This window comes from Mytilus galloprovincialis, chromosome 2 (genome assembly GCF_965363235.1).
Source record: "Mytilus galloprovincialis chromosome 2, xbMytGall1.hap1.1, whole genome shotgun sequence".
In the NCBI taxonomy this organism is placed as follows: Eukaryota; Metazoa; Mollusca; class Bivalvia; order Mytilida; family Mytilidae; genus Mytilus; species Mytilus galloprovincialis.
The window spans coordinates 756,425-774,065 of record NC_134839.1 but is presented as its reverse complement, the minus strand read 5'-3'; the positions used below and the strand labels follow the sequence as shown (position 1 = coordinate 774,065).

General features: G+C 31.4%; 1 long non-coding RNA gene across 1 annotated transcript; it reads right to left on the bottom strand.

Annotated features, from left to right (window-relative positions):
• Nucleotides 1–13,902: 13,902 nt before the first annotated feature.
• Nucleotides 13,903–16,829, bottom strand: LOC143062633 (uncharacterized). Its single transcript, XR_012974798.1, has 2 exons — nt 16,671–16,829; nt 13,903–16,003 (listed from the first exon to the last, which is right to left on the bottom strand). It is a non-coding gene; the product is annotated as an uncharacterized LOC143062633 (long non-coding RNA).
• Between the last annotated feature and the right edge of the window lie 812 nt (nt 16,830–17,641).

The following is a 17,641-nucleotide window of genomic DNA, read 5'->3' as shown; positions in this document are numbered from 1 at the left end:
ACATATTCAAATCAAATCACGTACAACAACCATAAAACACGTGTTAAAGGGCGGAGATTTTGAAGTTTACAAAAATATGTTTTAATAATGCGAGCCAGAATTTTTTTTCTTACATAATATTTTGGTTGCACTTTCTTTTATGCAGTTTTGGACTATTGGTTGAATGTCTAAATAACTTGTTTTAAATAAACAAATCAACATCACAGTATACAAAGGTTTACATGATGCTGTGAATTGAATGCCTTCATGGAATAAATCCGGAGAGACTTATTATGATATACAGAAATCATCGATTGATTATTTCAGTCTGAACTATGTTTTATAAATATCAACAGTTTCTGAATTCGTATTTACTATTGTAGAGCTTTTGAAGAAATCATGACGTTTGTACATGCATAGAATTTCGATATATTTGTCATTCATTTTCCTTACATGAATGTATAAAACATTGACAAGGAATATGAGCCTTTATCCTCTGTGAAGATGCTGAATAATAAACAATATATAACTATAATATAATTTTGGATGTAACGTGTCTTCTGATTGGCTGACATTGTTTTGTTTATCAGCTAATAAACATTATTTTGTCATGTGACCGTGACGTCATCAACGGTTTTTTCATGATTTACTCCGGTTTAAAATGGAATTTATAATTTATTCGAAATAACATTAAAAAAAAATTAAAATAACACGTCGCTACGCGGGTTATTCAGTGTGCACCACATTTTTTATGTTATTTCTTCATAGACAGAAACAACATATTACAGTCATTTATGTATTAACAATAATTCTGTAAACCCAATTAAAAAGAGAAAAAAAATAGTATACAGCACAAAACTTACCATGATATCACTAACTCGCACTGAAATTAAGTCAATCCTAATTTTATAAGGGAAAGGTGACATGTGCTTTTATTGACTGGGTAAGGCCATTTTAAATATTGACAAATTCAAACCAGGTTAGTCGTGTAGGTAGAACTATTATTACCCGTAAACATGTGTTTTTGAACCATAAATTGATTTGAAATACATTAATATTCCATTCTCAATTTTATCATTGTAAAATTATCATTTGTATATATGTCTACTACCTGGAATTCGATGACGTATTACAAAGACTGATATGACATTTTATTAATAACAATAAAAATTACAATACTAATTGATATCAAATTATGGTAGAAACTGCTCCAACAAAGTTATGAGGAGGACAGATTAAAATTGACACTCCGTAAATTTTATGGACACCATCACGATTTGGTGGATCCATACGATGTTTCGTTGACCAAACTAGCTAAGGACATTTTTACCACATGGTAGATTGTGTTTTGTCATAATGTCGTCTAATCTTTTAATTACCAAACGTGACTTATTCCCGATTGTGACTGTTTTGCCGAGTGTGAACTCGCATTACTATAAGACGTGGTACGGTACTTATACATCCCAAATTCATGTATTTAGTTTAAATGTTTAATGTTATATTTGTAATTCTCATCGGATTTTGTCAAATGTGTTGACGTCTTTTCTATTATATTTATGTGTTATGGTAAAGAAAATTAATCACCGCCTTCATTTATCAGATTTGATTTCGTTCAAAGTAATCAGTATGATATTTTACGTTTGAAGTTAGATTCATAACAAACCTGACATAGTTTTATAATATAGTTAATTGCTACCTCAGTTTTATATTAATAAGAATTAAAATGTGCTTTGTTATTAAATGCAATATCAGTATTTAGTTCAAATACATAATCTTAAATTAATCCTAATTCTATCTTATTCATTCTTATGTGACGTCATTTTTCATTTTTTGATGCTCTGTTTTACTAATTCAAATGACGTCATTTTTTCGTCATTTTTCAGTTTCAAATAGGACGTCACTTGGCGTAGAGGTTTAAACGTATTCGGATGTGTCTACTTTTGTGTTTCAAATGTCTGGTTATGTAAATGTATTTCAGTTGTTTCCTGTAATTAGTTAATACTTCAGCTTTATCATGTACATCTTTTGAATATTCATTTTATTAAATTTACTGTTTGCAAAAGTATAAATTACTCTAAATTATAGGGATTTTCTGGTAACTTAACAGAAAACCCTTGCCGTTTTTGGCACAACCTTTTTGATCTTTTGGTCCTCGATGCTGTTCAACTTTGTACTCGTTTCGGCTTTCAAACTTTTGTATCTGTGCGTCACACATAGGTCTTGTGTGGACAAAATACACTTCTGGCGTATTAAAATTTTGAACTTGTTGCCTTTTGTTGGCTGTTGTTCGTGTGATTCTTTGTCAATTGTGTTCTCCAATTTATTTATATTGTAGTCCTGTGTTGTCATTTTGATGTTATATTTCACATGGCCATAAAAGTGCGAGGTTTGGCATGCCACAAAACCAGGTTCAACCCACCATTTTTTCCTTTAAAAATGCCCTGTACCAAGTCAGGAATATGGTCATTGTTATATTATAGTTCGTTTCTGTGTGTATTACATTATAACGTTGTGTCGTTTGTTTTCTCTTATTTTTGAGTGTAAATTCACATTGCGATAAGACGTGTCACGGTACTTGTCTATCCCAAATTCATGTATTTGGTTTTGATGTTATATATGTATGTTATATTTGTTATTCTCGTGGGATTTTGTCTATATGTGTTACATTTTAGTGTTATGTCGTTGTTCTCCTCTTATATTTAATGCGTTTCCCTCGGTTTTAGTTTGTTATCCCGATTTTGTTTTTTGTCCATGGATTTATGAGTTTTGAACAGCGGTATACTACTGTTGCCTTTATTAGATAATTAACTGTATTGTCTAGCTATGTCGGTGTTTCTACTGAAACAAACTAAACCAAATATATCGTATTAATTTAATTTCGTTGATCCAAACTAAAATCTAATAAATGAACTGAATGATTAATCATCTTTACCATACCACACGAATACAACACAAATAAAATAAGATTTACAACTACAAACGTTAAGACATTTGACAAATCCAATGAGAATAACAAGTATAACATCAAAACTAAATACATGAATTTAGGATGAAAAGTACCGTGCCACGTCTTATAGCAATGCGAATTCACACTCAGCAAAACAGTCACAATTGGGAATAAGTTACGTTCGGTAATTAAAAGATTAGACGACGTAATTACAAACCATAATCTAACACTTACTAAAAATGTCCTTAGTTAGTTTGGTCAAGGACACATCGTATGGATCAACCATTTCGTGATGGTGTCCGTAAAATTTACGGAGTAACTCCTCATAACTTTGTTAGAGCAGTTTCTGCGTTAGGAGTACACTCCTGTATATAAAGTCCGTATAGTGTGAAATACAGACATACATTATAATATACATATAATCATCAATTGATTATATCTGTATGAATTAAATTATGCTTTATAAATATTGACTGTTTCAAAATCCGTGCTTACTATTAGAGCTTTTGCAGAACTCGCTTGTAGAGGACGTATTCGTATATGAAATTCTAACAAGTGTTATGGAGTATGAGTATTCCATATGCATAGAATATAGAATTTCGTTATATTCACGAATTTTTATTCCTTTTCCTTATATGAATGAGTGAGGTTCTCTATAAAAAGAAATAGGACGTACCACTCGAAAAGTGTACTTTTAAAGTAGTATTTCGTTGTACGTTTTCACGATAAGAGTGAAATTGAAAAATGTCTGAAATTTTTAAATTCTACAAACGAAACTATAATTATCTAAATTTAGATTTTGAAAATGCATTGCTAATTTTGCTGTGTGTATTTATCTATGTTGTATACGAACTCAGAGGATGTTAACTTCGGTGTTTCAGCAGTCCGGTATAATGTCTAGCGATAAACATTTCTTTACCAGGTCAGTTATACAGTAATGGGGAAAATAAGTTGAATGTGGCAGCAACTAGTTAGATGTTTTTTGTTTGTTTTTGAACTTCACACAGAACAAGGGCACATATTCATTGTCAGTGTTTTATATCGTCTGAACTGTCAACTGAAGGCGATACACACTGACAGGGAATATAAGCACACATCCCCTGTGAAGATGAACAAAGATTAACATAGTTACTATTGTTCAAGACACTGCAGTATAATATAATTGTTATTCATGTTTCACAAGGAGATATGTGATGTCAGTGGCAACTCAGGGTATATAAAATATTGACAAGGAGTATGAGCCAATATCCTCTGTGAAAATCCTGAATAGTATATAACTAAACAATAATGTATTAACAATAATTCTGTAAACCTTACATATGTATATATAATTGTATATCAAATAACAAAACATAACCAATAGATGTTTATGAGCTGTTTTCAAAATGAAAATAAAATAGATGCTTTTTAAAAAGAGCATACGATACAGTCACAGGTGAGGTAATGACGTTGCTAAGGTGAATATGTTTTTTGCGACGTCAAACTGTGATTTATCATGAAAAATGCATTTTTGGATTGTTTTTTTATGATCTAAACTAATTTAACATTAAAACAAGTATATGGACCCCCCTTTTTCATCATGGGATTAGGTTTGATTACATATGAAGATTATTTGTACCAATTTTAATGAGAAATTTAAGTCAACGAATTTTTTTTAAATTAGAGAAAAAATCCTGAATCTTTGTTAAAAATAAATTGTTCCCAAAGAATTGTTATATATATATTAGGACTGATGTACCCATATTTTGATTATGTTATTCATTATGTCTGTTTAGTTCACGCATCGTTGAAAATATAACGGAGTTTGATGAGACTGTCGAACAAAGTGAGAGGTTTAGCGCTATAAAACTAGGTCTAATCCCCCATTTTCTACCTTTGACCATGCCTGCACCAAGTCAGGAATACGACAGTTGTTGTCCGTTCGGTTTTGATGTTTTTTTGTCATTTGGTTTTGCCTTGTGATTAGGGACTTTCCGATTTTATTTATTTATTTATTTTCCTCGGAGTTCTGTATTTTTGTGATTTTACTTTTTAGGAGAGTATTTATGTAAAAAAGATTTTCATAATGTTGGGTTGTTTTTTTTTTTTATAAAAATGCGCTTCTGTTGAAATAACAAATTTAAAAGTTATCTGTGTCTGTTAAAAGGATAGAAATGTCCAAAACATCGATATTTTGAGTAATTGTCTAAAATGTCGACCCCTGGTATCTCTTAAAGTAGCACTTGAGCGTATTTTTTTTCATTGTATATTTGAATTGATTAGGTATAAACTAGTTTGTATACAAATTTTCGAAAACATATCATTGAAAGATCGACAATGCATCGTATGCCCTTAATAAAAGAAAGGGGGAAACTTGAATCAGCCGTTGAAAAATTTACTATTAATCTAGTAAGTTTCCCTCTTTCCAACAAACATTGTTGAAAGAAAATTCAAGCATTTCAATGTAAGGTTGTATGTTTTACGTTTAATGCCTCATCAAGTTCAACGCTTATCTCTTTCATACTTCACAAAAATATATAGATAAATAACAAAATGTTTATCTATACTAAATATTAAAATATCATTTTACATGCTTAACTAACAAGGAATGTTAGGGATCAAACTTTTGACCGTTTCAATTGTATGTATAAATTTATTCACGTGTTTCTGAAAATAATTAAAAAGAGAAATACTTTGTTATACAATGCTATACTTACCATGATAGCTCTGAAAAAGGAAGTCAATCCTCTTTAAATAAGGGAGAGGTGACACAAAACTGTATGTTTTCCTTCTACTTCAGACATTCACCTGTCAGAAAGTTTACTGACGGGATAAAGGAGAGGCCATTGATTATATATTGACAAAAGATAAATTCAAACCAGGTTAGTCATGTTAGTAGAACTATTATGACTCGTAAACATATGATATTGAACCATAAATGAATTTGAAATGTATTAAGACATTGGAAAATTATCATTTGTAAATAAAATTGAGAATGGAAAAATATCTTTTTACCTGGAATTCAATGGCGTATTACAGGGGTATCTAGACAAACAATATAATCGTGGAAAAAAATAATAAAGTTTTTAAACCAACACCCACTTATGTTATTTAAATCATGACTGATACATTCATTGAAACAAAAAAAAAACAACAAAAAAAAAAACGAAAAGAATAATAATAAACAATTTGAACATCATGATGAATGTGTGTACGACAAGCTAAATATTCAAGTAGGATATGAGAGTTGTAAGAGCCAATATGAGTAAAATAAATAATTTTGTTTCCGATCTACTAGGAAATTCACAATTTGACTAATATGTGACTTCATGAAAAGAAAACTGATTCTTACAACAAATAGACCTTTCTCATATCAAGTCATTCTTTGGATATGATATATTTATATTCTATAGCCTTATTTGAAATATTAGCTAGAAATATGAACTTTATTTGAACCTGGTCGAACCTTTTCCTTTGAAATATTTTTAACACATTTTCTACGTGCTTGTGTGTCCTTTCATTAATGTATACTTTTTTACGTCCTGATATAAATCAAAAACAAATAAGAAGATGTGGTATGACTATCAATGATCAAAGGACTAGGATTTGAAGAATCAGGTCAACTAGCAGCCTTACTTAAAAAAAAAAACTCTTAATGTTTGACAAACTATAAAATGCAGCGAGTTGGCAAAATATGAAACAATTCAAAGAGAAGGCATATAGGGTAATGTTTACTACAATACAACAAATGCCAAACAATTCTTACAATCATTAAACAACAGTACCAATGTTTAATAAGCCAACAACCTGAATCAATCACGCAAATAATGTGTCTGGGTAACGTGTTTTATCACTCAACTCTACGCTTAACCTTGAACAGTGGAGTCAGAACAGTTTAATATAAGATCAAACTATTTGGAAAGAGCTTGATTCATCAGATCAGTTTTAAGTTCGACAGACACCAGCACGAAGAAAGTAAGACACAATTTATTAGGAACTGCATTTACTGAAGGTGAGTTTAAATACAAATAATTATTCCTTACTTTGAAATGTGTCGTTTTAGTTCTGCCATTCCTTTGTTTGTCTAAGCCCTCGTTGAATATGGTATGCATTAAATCAGAATTATTTATTTTTTATTTGACATTTGAATATACGAGGTGCAAATAATAAGACAGCTATTTGTTGGAAACTTCTTGCACGTGTCTCTTGCCATACTGTAATAGCAAGAAGAGATAAGTCGAAGAACGATGTTCTAATTTTGTTTTAAAAGTAAGGAAATGTCAAGTCTCAGTGTTATTATATGTTTTCTTTTTAAAGGCTCCTGTGTTGTGCCATGCATTTATATCCTTCTATAAATTTTTAAATGGTTTATATCATCAAGCAGCAAAACTCATTGTCATCGCTAAGTAAACAGTTTAATCATAATGTCATTATGAAAACAAAACCTTAACCTGAACAAAACGAAAATGCTAACTTCTATAACCTTTGATAACTGTTGATTATCACTATTTTAAGAAATTTTCCTTTGTTCTTATTGACTGATAATTTCCTTTCTCAGCACAGTAGAGTGATATGAAAAATTATTGCTAAAAACTAAGGGTGCACGTGTCGTTGTCAATGAAATTACCAACATCGTCATAATTGACATAATGATAAACCGATTATCATAGGTCATCTCAACTCAATTGCTATTCCAAATTTCGCCGTATCGGCTCATGCGAAAAAATCAATCTCGTTGAGATGCCCAACGGAAAATCTAAACACTGTCAAAAGTCGGCTCTTGCTTAAATTTTAAAAACATTTATTTTATCGCACCATTAGTCAGGTGTAATTCACGAATCGTTCCAATTATACCGTGAATTATCCGATTTTTATCCGATTGGCAGCGTAAAGAAACCGCTTTGGAGAAATTTGTATTTTTGCGCTGTAAAAAGGGTTAAAATTCTTCCAAATTTGATATCAAATAGATAAGTTTAAAAAGTGACAAGACAGACAGTAAACTGACTAAGTACATTGTTTCGATTGTAAAACAGAATCTGTCACGACATTGTCACGATTGTAATTCGTCCAAACATGATCTGATGAGTTTCCCGAATGTTATGGGACACACAAACTGTGGGAAGCCATTTGTCGACCTCTTGGAACCATTTCAAATCCATATTTATCTAATATGAAATAATTTGTTCAAATTATGATAGTACACGACTAATCACTAATAATAGTAATACTACTTTTTTTCATTTTTCTTGTTGTAGCGCCTTCTGATCTCAAACGGGAGTTAAAATCGGCTATATGTGGCTGCCGTGTTAAACATTTTTAAAATTTCCAAAATTTGAATGTGTCTACCAATCCCGAACATGAAGGCTGCAAAAAGCAAGACATGCAAATTTTACTAGGTAAATATATAATACACTTGGATGCTACTAATGCAAGAACGAAACGGGTGCTTTTTCACACTAAAAATTAATGCACAAAGACAAAAATGTGTATTGTCCTATGTGTGAAAATTGAAATATTTTTTTTTGTATCTGTATTTGTATTAAGCGAGATTGCCACTGAATTTTTTCCCGCCATGGCCAATTTCATACAGTTTTCTATCTCTACACATGCTAAATTTATTCACAGTATCACAATCAAGTGTGTGTACTCCAAGGTTCTAATAATAGTATGAAAATTTTCTAAATATATCCACAAATAATAAACGGCAGTTCAATCTGCAACTTTGAAAGATTTTAGCGCATTTTGAGTATTCACCATAAATTTATAAGAAGAGCATCACTTATCAAAGAAAAAATTGTGGAGGAAGTTAAACTACGTTTTTCGGTTTCCCATTAATTCACTTCGGTAAAAGACGTCCTTTGATATAAAAGTTTGACAAAACATGTACGAACTATGTTTAAAGATTATATTTGTAATATATTGATCACCAAGTTATTTTCGGTGAATCAATATAAACGACAATCTACTTTTAATGCTTTAATTGTGAAGTTTAAATGTTGTGGATGACTTTGTATATTTAGGCATTGTTTCAATGTTAAATGTTCTAAAATATAATTGAATTATTTGAAACAACTTCAAGGTAGAAAAGCAATGTAAGTTGAGAAAATGTAGAAGCTTAGGTTTGCCTATCGAAATACAACTTAATATATGTGATACTATGGTCTCGGCCATTCGGCTATGATGTCAGGGGTTTAGAGAATACTAATGCTATTATATAATTGTTTTGTCTTCAATATTACAAAAAATAATAAAAGGTGTTCAAAAATCTACCCTGGTTGTATTATATAAGGAGAAATTCCGAATTAGGTAGATGTATTCATATGAGATATGTATAAAAATAGAATAATAGTTATCTGTAGAAGGCTCATTATCTCTGTTAGTGGACTGTTCCTCCGAGGTTATGAATATCAATTTAAGCAAAAGTAAAATACAATTGTTTTTAACTCGCTGAAATGTCTTTACTATAGAACTTTTAAATGCTTTCAAGGTCGAATTATTCACTTGCAAGTCAATACTTCATCAGCGATATTGCTTTTTTTTTTAAACAAAATTGAACCAAACTGGCTGCTAAAAGCGAATAATTATTTCAGTATTTCACTCTCATGAATGATTGAACAAAAACAATTTTTTTCTTATTTTTTTTACAACTCGTACCTAAAGCCCCTTTTTAAATGTTATTGGAGGAGTCAGAATTAAATTTTTGCAACATTGAGCCTATGATAAGACATTTAAAATTACACAGAGTTTCTTTAAATCGTCTGGTAAGATAAGTGAATATTATTCACTTATCTTACCAGACGATTTAAAGAAACTCTGTGTAATTTTAAATGTCTTATCATAGGCTCAATGTTGCAAAAATTTAATTCTGACTCCTCCAATAACATTTAAAAAGGGGCTTTAGGTACGAGTTGTAAAAAAAATAAGAAAAAAATTGTTTTTGTTCAATCATTCATGAGAGTGAAATACTGAAATAATTATTCGCTTTTAGCAGCCAGTTTGGTTCAATTTTGTTTAAAAAAAAAAGCAATATCGCTGATGAAGTATTGACTTGCAAGTGAATAATTCGACCTTATTGAATCCGTATGCACTTCAAGGAACTTCAAGCTAACCCATCAACTAGGTAGTGGTTACAGATGAACAAGGCGTGCTCTACTATTAAAAAGAAAAGAAAGTCAACATTGAAACTATTTGGTTGACTGATGCTATCCACAAAACATCATTCTTATACAGGTAATAGATTTGACCTGACAGAGTTAAAAGTTTAAAAATCATCGTATAGCACATTTCATAGCACATTCATATATGTTTAAAAGTTTATATACAGCTAAAACTAGTAAAACTCAACATACTAAAGACATAAAAACACGTACAGTCATCACAGGTCAGTTTTCTCTTGATATCTGAAGCCCAAGGACTGAACAAATTGAGCTCTTGTTATCTTTTCTTACTGGTATTTTGCCCATATTTCAAATTATTAATCAAGTTCTCTTTCTCAATTCTGGGGTGCCTCTTCATCAATATAACGAATCGTAATGTATTTCACCGACTGTTGTTAAATGATGCTCTTCAAAAGGATAAATGTAGCAGGATGAGTGAGTAGAACTGTTCATTGTAGTGAGCATGGAAGAATTCTGGACCATTTGTCGTAATAATGACAAGTATAAGTTAAATTCATCTACGTAATATGACTTCTCATTAAAATTACAGGTGGACGACTATAGGTAAATAGCGCAAATGTCCGGTCAATTTAATACAGGTGAATCAAAATTTAAAGCGCAAATGTCTTTAGTGTTTGAAGCGCAAATGTCTATAGTATTTGAAGCGCAAATGTCTATAGTATTCGAAGCGCAAATGTCCTATCGTTTTACAGGTAAAAAAGCGCAAACGTCCTGTGTACCACTTTTTGAATTACTCTTTTATAGTAGCTAATTTGTTTTAAAATGTGTTGTTTTTTTTACTTAATAATATGTGATATATTTTGCAAATGCAGACTTGGTTGGTGTTTTTTCTATTAGAGCTGACAAGTAGAATACGGAATTTTTCAAACTTTAATAAAAAGACAAATACCATATAATGATAACACATGTTTTATTTCTAAATCAGTACTGAATTAAAAACACACTTTTGAATTAGAATACTAATAAATATAATGTACATGTAACAAAAAATCGTATGAGAAAAAAGGCACTAATGCATAAAACATAAGCATTATTTCGATAAACATAATGGATAGTACTATGATAGTTCATATCATGAAAAACAAAGCACTGATGGACACATTGGAATGTTCTATTTTTTCTAATTGTATTACATTCATATTATTGCAACTTTTATAAAATGAATCACAAATATTTTAAGAGAAGCAACTTTCCTACTGACAAATGTTTTCATTGTAGATTTTTTTCTGATTTCACTACTTTTTATTTAATGAATATAAACAAAAATATTAATTCAAAAGTACCTTTACATGTTGTTTAAATTGTTATAAAGAGGTTTAATTTGTTTATTTTAATATCTATAAATATTTAGGATAACAGATAACCTTCATAAGTATGAGTATGATGTAAAATGAATCCAATCAATCTATTATGATTTAACTATTCGATCTTAGAATTAATACAATAAAAACAATTAAACCAGAACACAAAAACGCTTGTAAAATTCTAATAAATTTCAAAAATGACATATATTTTATAGCTATTTTCAACAGTGACGGCATAGATATGCTTAACAAAAAAGTAATGTGCGATATGAACTGCAACACTTCTAAAATTTCAAAATGACGACAGTTAAGATGTTACAACAACGATTGCATGAAAATACATTCCCAATGAACAGCGCTGATCGTTTAAACTGGTACAATATTGCAAATTTGACAACGGTAAAGTAATTACAACAGAAGCTGCGTATCTAAACATTCCAAATAAATAAAAGTTTGCTAATTATAGTTTTTGACACAGGTAGAATAATTGAACGTGACTTCGTACTTGTACATCCCAATTGAAAAGAAGCCTGGGATTCAATCTTGTATAATTCAATACTTTTAGAATTGAGAAAAGTAAAGAAATAGCAACAGAGACTGTGTAGCAATATATAATATAACCCAAAATGAAAAAAACACTGAGTGAATTAGAACTACGCCTTTTCATTCACCACATTTGAAGCCAAATTTTTTAATTTACCTAACAAAATTTTTCTCGATTTAGTCTATCCTCCCTAGACCAAGCAGGGGCGGTTTGGTCTGTGATTGTAATGGTCAGTCGACTGAGATCTGCCTTAGTGTAGCCAGGGGATATCAAATGTCGACTGAGAGGAAGTTCTGGCTTGCATTCATTGTCGCTAAGGGCCATTCATTCGTTTGAGAAATGGCTTTGACTCGCCAACATACTTTATACCACATTTACACGGAAGAAGATACACAGCAATTTTAGTCTTGCAATTCAGATTAACATTACAAAATATGGTGTAATCTGTACCAGAGGAGTGACTGCTAAAAGTTTGGGTATTCAGTATCTGTTTGCAAGTCAGACATGGTTTTTGCCGCTCCCTTGTAAGAACCTAAAGACGAAGAGTCTGTTTTAAGGGATAAATCAGCTCTAACCAGCAAGTTTTCAAGGCTTTTGGGCATATAAAAAACCAGAACAGGTGGTTCGTGACAGATCTGTTATGTCGTCATTTTATAAATGTCTGTTTACAAAAGTATGAATTTTTCGAAAAACTAAGGATTTTCTTATCCCAGGCATTGATCGCCTTAGCCGTATGTGCCACAACTTTTTTGGAATTTTGGGTCCTCGAGTGCATTTATAACTATTCTGATCTGTGCGTCAACGATGAGTCTTATGTAGACGAAATGGTCGTCTGGCGTACTAAACTACAATCCTGGTACCTTTGATAAATATTAATAATACTGGGTCGATGCCACTGCTGGTGAACGTTTCGTCCCCGAGCGTATTACCAACCCAGTAGTCAGCACATCGGTGTTAATATGCATATCAATTTTGTGGTCATTGTAATAATTTTCTGTTTACATGAGTATGAATTTTTCGAAATACTAATACGTTTCTTATCCCAGGCATAGATTACCTTAGCCGTATGTGGCACAACTTTTTGGAATTTTTGGTCCTCAATGCTCTACAACTTGGTACTCGTTTGGCTTAACTATTTTGATCTGAGCGTCACTGATACGTCTTATGTAGACGAAACCCGTGTCTGGTGTATTAAGTTATAACTTTGGTATAAAATGGACAAATAAAGATAATTGGATGATTTGATCCAGCGTGTGGGATGTTCTTGTACTTGGGACTAGGATTTGTTGTCAATGTACTGTCATTCGTTTTCTAATGGTGTTGCAAGTTTTTTCAATATAATTTTCTTGAAACCAATGCAAATGATGCAAAGAAGATTTTCCGATGCACATGTAAAACTGTTCTTGATTATAGAATATGTCCGGATTTAAAAATGAATTCAGTTCCTTCAGATAAGTATAAACAATTTGGTCCTCCACATTTTTGTAACTTTGGTTGACTGGATCAAATCATCCAAATTTCTTTTATTTTTCCGTTTTATCAGTGTTCAGATAATACAACGGAACCAATTAGAATCAAAAAAGAAAAGTTTGTCATTAAGAAATACCGTCCTAAATTAAATAGAGGAAATGAAAATCCAGAAGGCATTTCTTTTCTTTATAATTGCGTACTTTCTCTTTCGCTTGCAGTACCCACGTTGTACATACTATAGTATGACATTGAGGATTAAATAACGATAGACGTTAGCCCGGATGACGTTGCTACTAACCATACCCATGAATATCCATGAATATCCATGAATATCCATGATTACAGCGAAACCGGTAGGATACTATGGCGAACATTTTTGAACAATTTGATGTTGTAATAGACATAATATGAAATATTAATATTGAATATAAATGTTTGGTGCATTTTCAGCCTTATTATTTTCTTATATATGAATATATATTGATTATTTCAAACAATTCGTCCTGAAAGGTATTTTATATAAATGATGATACAGCAGTTGGGTTCAGATTTAGACACTGTTCCATTATTGTGTTTTATAAATATTGACTGTAAAACCATATTTGTTCACAACTAACAGTTCTCTCGTATCAAAGTTGTAAGATAAACCGGTTGGATTTTGGATACCATTGTCTGCTGTCAAGACAATATCATGATCCTGTTCATCAATTGATATTTTATATATATTGTTTGATTCTTTCCCTGCTACATACACATAACCACGGTCATCTACAGCCACACCCGTAGCACTTTTCAAATCGAATCTGTTGTATATCTCCGTTTCGTTTCCATCCGAAGTAACTGCGTAGACTTTATTACTCTCGAGGTCTGTACAAAATACATCACCATCTTTATTGGCACATATATCAAGCGGATCAAATGTTAAATGTATTGTATCAATAACTTTACCCTTTATGTCAACTTTAGTTAGAGTGTTGGGGTGATTTCTGACCCAGATCCTATCCTTCATACTAGTGATTCCTTCACATTGTCCTCCAACTTTTATTTTCTTACCGATCTTAAATGTTGTCAGGTTGATTTTCTGAAAACTTTCATTTCCGAAACATAATAAAGCATGGTTGTTGTCTTAAAGAGTAACACGAGCTGCTGGATATTCAAGTGTAATTTCTTTTATAGTGGATCCATCAAGTTCACAAATGAATAAAAATTTCCCTAAAAACAGACTAAGGATTAACCTATTACCAGGAATAATGCAACCTCTAAAAATAGAACCCACATATTTACTTAATTTCTGAACTGGAATGAATTTGTCAACGACAATTCTCTCTGGTTTCTGACCAAAAACTGACATTGTTGGTCCATTTCTAAAACAGGCATTATTACTGGCACATTTTCTATATTTATTGTGCCCAAGTCTTGATAACACTTTTTCATTCTTGACTCTGAATTGGGGGGATGATAAGTAAGTGTCGGAACTGTTGTTGCTTGAATATCTCTGATTTCCAGTTCTTTGTCGTATGTTTTTGAATCCAGAAATTTTACTACCTGGAAAAAATGTTTATCAGATGTATGCTGCTTCAGTGATTTAAGATCTCTTTTCCATGTAGACAATGATTCAGAGCTGTCATGGGCGTTATCTTTGTTTCGGGATATTGTCTCATAACACTGTGTATACTTATCATCAATGTCTGCATGTATATCTGCTTCTAACTTATCTAAATGAGCAATAACTGACTGTTTAATTTCCGACACTCTTTTCTTGATGTTGTTTCGACTTTTCCTCAAATCTTCAAGTGTTGTTTCATTTTGTCTCATTATGTTTTCCATTACATGACTTAGGTTGTCCATTCTTCTCTCTAGGTCTGAAATAGCGGTGCCATCTTTAACACCCTTTGCAGCTTTTTCAATTGGAATGATGGGTTTGCAGTGTTGATGATACGAACGTTTACACGAAACACAAATCGTCTTATCATGTTGACAACAGAACAGTGCAATCGTTTGATCTGGATGATTTTCGCAGCTTTTGGACAACTTAAGAAGCGAGGAAATAGGTTGTAGTATCTCTGTCATTGGTACTACTATGTGAGGCGGGACATCCTTTCGTGAACTCTTGCACATGTTTTACAAACAAGTTCACAGCAATCTCTGCACCAAAATTCGGCTTTTATGTGTTCATCGCTAAGTTGACAAGCGACACAAAATGTACTATCTGCCATACTGTAAAATAAACAAAATATAGTGTTTTATGCCTTATGTGTTAGTAAAAGTACTTGAATTTCTTCATGAAATAAATTAACGTGAATTCTCGATTGAATAAAGTGTAATAAGAACTAACGTAAAAATCATGTTTAAGTCGCAGATACGTGCTTTTTCTACATTTGAAAATGCCTGTACCAAGTCAGGAATATGACAGTTGTTGTCCATTCGTTTTTGATGTGTTTTGTTATGTGATTTTGCCATGTGATTAGGGACTTTTCGATTAGATTTTCCTCTGAGTTCAATATTTTTGTGATTTTACATTTTCTGCAATATTCCTGACTCTTCTGTTGGTTTCGGTAAGTGCAATTACAAAATTGTGTAGTTCCTGTCTGTTCTGTGAACTCTGAAAAATAATTGAAATTTGATATGTTTTAAGTTTGTATTGATCATCATTTTAAAAGTTCCCGTTTTGTCTATATTTCAACACCTTTCCCCTGCATAGGAAGGTACATTGTTAAAAACTTTAATAGATCAGATCTTTTTTATAGCTTGAATAATTCTGCTGTTGAAGACTGTTTGTTGCAAGTGAGCAATATGCCATTTTTTCTATTCGTTTGATGTGTTCGAGCTTGAGATTTTGCCATATGATAAGGGACTTTCAGATTTGAATTTTCCCTCATGTTCGGTACTTTTGTTATATTGCTTTTTTCCTATACAAATTTTAATTTTTTTTTAAATTCTCAATTTGTTCCCCAGTTATAAAGTTAATGAAATTTATTTACGTATTCTGAAAGCGAAATGTTCTTCGTGTATGTTTACCTTTTTTTATTTATCAAATGTATCTATAATATTAAAAACATATTTTGGTCATATTACAAAATTTTAATACAATACATGACAAATATTTAATTTTGACAAATATAGTACATTGTAGGACACCATACTAGTTAGATCAAATAAAATTTCTTTAATATATGATTGACATAAACAAAAACATAATTTAACTACTTTATGGTCTAGCCTCGGCCAATTTTAGAGGACGATCTATACGTAAAATTCATGTAACTAACCTTCCTATGTTTTCTTCTGATCTTATTTTTTTCTGTTTGGTAAAAAACACGGTAACGATTACTTTCGTTTTCAATATGATTTCCCGTTTAAATAAAGGGAGACAATTTTAGAGGAGATCTTCATTTGAATTGATTGGCGCTTGAAATTTTTAAAATCGTTTCAAACGAGTTTATTGTATATGCCAATACATTGATGCATACATCAAGATTTTCATAGATGGGTAAAAAGTAAAAACACAAAAATACTAAACTCCGAGGAAAATTCAAAAAGGAAAATCAAAAATCAAAAGGCAAAATCAAAAGTCCAAACCCATCAAACGAATGGATAACAACTGTCATATTCCTGACTTGGTACAGGCATTTTCTAATGTAGAAAATGGTGGATTGAACCTGGTTTTATAGCTAGCTAAACCTCTCACTTGTATGACAGTCGCATCAAATTCCATTACATTGTCAACGATGCATGAACAAAACAAACATATGCAAAGAGTAAAAATGTCAAAAATAGGGGTACAACAGTCAATATTGTGTTATCATCTTAATATCACTACATAAACAACAAATGTAAGAAAGTAGCACAAAAAGGCATACATCAAATTTAACATTCTCATTTTGCTTTTCTTATACGGCTGAATTTATCTATGTAAAGTCTACCCATAAATGAAAGAAGGTTTTCATTACTGGTGTAAAATTGCGCGTTTGAAATTCGCACAGGTACACATAAAAATAATTTTGTCGTATGACGGCATACATAAATGCAGATTCACGTAAAGTAGATATAACAAAAAACAGACTTACAGTAAAAATAATAAATAAAATAATGGTGTGGTTCAGAGTATGACGGGACACATAAGTACAGTTTCACGTCAAATACGGCTGAATTTATCTATGTAAAGTCTACCCATAAATGATAGAAGGTTTTCATTACTGGTGTAAAATTGCGCGTTTGAAATTCGCACAGGTAGACATAA